Below are 2,846 nucleotides of genomic sequence, written 5' to 3'. Positions count from 1 at the left end.
GCCAAATATATAAATATTTTTTAATTGATCTACATTAAAAATTTAGTTTTTCAGGCATACTAGCAACATTTCAAACGCCTAGTAGGCACACATCGTTAGTGAACTCTGTATGGGCCAACTTAGATAAAGGCTTAAAAAGTGTCTCTCTTACACTGTTATCTCACCCTGCTAGGCACCTGGATCCAAAAACAAAGGGGAAGGAGAAAAAAATCTCTTCCCTGCTACATCCATTTGCTATCTTAGTTTTTAAACTCTCCAGTTAGACTGTAAACTCCTTGGAGACAGTCCACATCTCATGCTCGTAACAAGAAAACATCAAGTATGCAGCTATGTACACAGAAGACATGCAGCCAAGATTTTCAGATAAACAAGTGATAAGAAACATTCAGCCCAGGCTTGGTCACTGAGCCCAAGGGTGTCCGTATACCCAGGTCCCCTTGGAGGGTGTGTTCTCTCCATATTGACCGTGGCTCAAGATCCAACAAGTCCATCCTAAAGGAGATCAATCCTGGGTATTCATTGGAAGGACTGATGTTGAAGCTGAAACTCCAATGCTTTGGTCGCCTGATGGGAAGAGCCGACTCATTGGAAAAGACCCTGATGCTAGGAAAGATTGAGAGCAGGAGGAGAAGGGGACGACAGAGGATGAGATGGTTGGATAGCATCACCGACTCGATGGACATGGGTTTGGGTGGACTCCAGGAGTTGGTGATGGACAGGAAGGCCTGGAGTGCTGCAGTTCATGGGGGAGTTCATGCAGTTCTTGTCTGCAGAGAGTCGGACACGACTGAGCGGCTGAACTGAACTGAACTGAACTGCCCTCCAGCTAGGGACTGGGGACAGAGAGAGTCAATGGGCGGTGGCACTGCACTTTGGAGTGTAAATTACATCCTCACCTCTAAGCAACTATAGTACCTGCTCATTCCCCTATGAAAGTAATTATCACTTGCGATAAATGTTACCTGTATGTGTCTGCCTTTCCCAGCAGAGTGTGAAAACTTGATGCAACTCCAACACATTAAAAGGCACTCGACAATTTAGTGTAAAAAAAACAAACGTAAACAAATATGTTAATGAAAGGGATCTTTTCTAGATATGAGGTAGAAATGGCAGCTAAGGAATTAAAGGCAGCCAGAATGGGTAGAGTTCAGAGCCAGGCAGGGCAGAGGAAGGCAGAGGCTGGGGCCCTGGTTGCCCTGTGTTCCATTTCCTGTGAGAAAGACCCCCCTCTAACCTAGCAAGACCTGGTGCAACTCTGGAGCTGTGGGGGAGGGGTGGGAGTGGGGGAGGGTGTGGGGGTAGAGAATATGCTTCTGCTTTCAAATTTACTTGCCTCAGGAGGAAAAACAAAATGACAGCTAAACCTCCATAGCCTTGATCTGCCTGTGATGGAAAATATCATACACTTTTGCTCTTTGGATTTTGATCCACAGCAAAACTTTCCACTAGAAACCAGTATGGAAGTCTCACCACCTCCAGGTCAATAGAACTTAAGGAATCTTGATGTCACCCCCTTTTTCTCCACTCCTTTCACTCAACACTGTCTGCCACACCATACATCTGCATTCACATTCAGCCCTTGCTAGCTGATTGGTTATTTTTTTTTCCAGTCCTTTGAAACCAGTTCTATCTGACCCCCTAAATCCTTGCTCTTAGGCTCTGTAGCTGAGGGATGATGCCATGTTGCTCTTCATGTTAGTTGAGTTCTTATTAGTGTAAAGATGAGGAAAACTGAGACTCACAGAAGGTAAGTAGTTTATCTAGATTCATTCAGCTTATAGGAGATGACCCTTGGGTTCCACCTCCAGTCTAGCTGACTGCAGAACCATGGTTGGCTGGGGCTGCATTTTCTGCTCAGGCCTTTGCTTACTGTGGTCCCATTCCCTCTCCCATCCTCCCCCCAGGCCTCTCAGCTCTTAGCAAAACACATCCCACCTTCCCATCCTTGGCTCCCATCATCTCTACCTGGGTAATACTCTCTGGTCCTCCTCGAGTCCTATCTCCTCCAGGAAACTGTCCAGAAGAGAGCTCCAAAAGCTCTTCTTGTCTCACCATCCACCGTGCACCGCCGTGTGCATTTACACTATCTGTCGTGAGCACTGGCAGTGGAGATGCCTGAGCTGCTGGGCTGGACCATGAGCTCCCCAGTCCTGCACTTCTTTGCCCCTCTCACTGCACCCTGTGCCTGGCACTCAGGAAGGATGAGCATCTGCATATGGTTAGCAGAAATGCTGCCAGCAAGTTCAGCAGGTATTTATTTAATGTCCATTATGTGCTGTCTTCAAGACCCTGTCACACAGGCCACCCCACTTAAGTCTATTTAAACTGCTCCTGCCTGCTTGAAAGTGAAAGTGAAGTCGCTCAGTTGTGTCCGACTCTGCCACCCCGTGGACTGTAGCCCCCCCAGGCTCCTCCATCCATGGGATTCTCCAGGCAAGAATACTGGAGTGGGTTGCCATTTCCTTCTCCAGGGGATCTTCCCAACCCAGGAATCGAACCCAGGTCTCCTGCATTTCAGGCAGACGCTCTAACCTCTGAGCCACCAGGGAAGCCCTCCTGCATGCTTACTGGCTTCTAGTCTCACACTGTTTTGTGTCCTTATGAGGCAAAAGTTGGCTCATCCGACTCTTATGAAAACCAGGAATAAAGTAAATTGTTCCCTGAGTCTAAAAGCAAGCAGCTACTTACAAGTTGTAGCTTTAAGAGGATTTAGGCAGAGCTCCTCACTTCCAAGATGTCCGTTCCACTGGATGTCATGATAGCGTCCTTCTCTCAGATGAAATTTTTTTGTTCTTCCTCTGAGGTTACTTCTAAAATGCAGCCCCCTCCACTTTCCTCACGGATAT

The 2,846-nt window shown here is 47.3% G+C and overlaps 1 non-coding gene across 1 annotated transcript; it reads right to left on the bottom strand.

Moving 5' to 3' along the window:
* Positions 1-2,477: 2,477 nt before the first annotated feature.
* On the bottom strand, positions 2,478-2,549 carry TRNAF-GAA (transfer RNA phenylalanine (anticodon GAA)). The gene has a single exon. It is a non-coding gene; the product is annotated as a tRNA-Phe (tRNA).
* Positions 2,550-2,846: the final 297 nt, after the last annotated feature.

The sequence above is a fragment of the Budorcas taxicolor genome, chromosome 11, assembly GCF_023091745.1.
Source record: "Budorcas taxicolor isolate Tak-1 chromosome 11, Takin1.1, whole genome shotgun sequence".
Lineage (NCBI taxonomy): Eukaryota > Metazoa > Chordata > Mammalia > Artiodactyla > Bovidae > Budorcas > Budorcas taxicolor.
The sequence above is the reverse complement of the archived record's forward strand: the minus strand, read 5'-3'. Positions and strand labels throughout refer to the sequence as shown.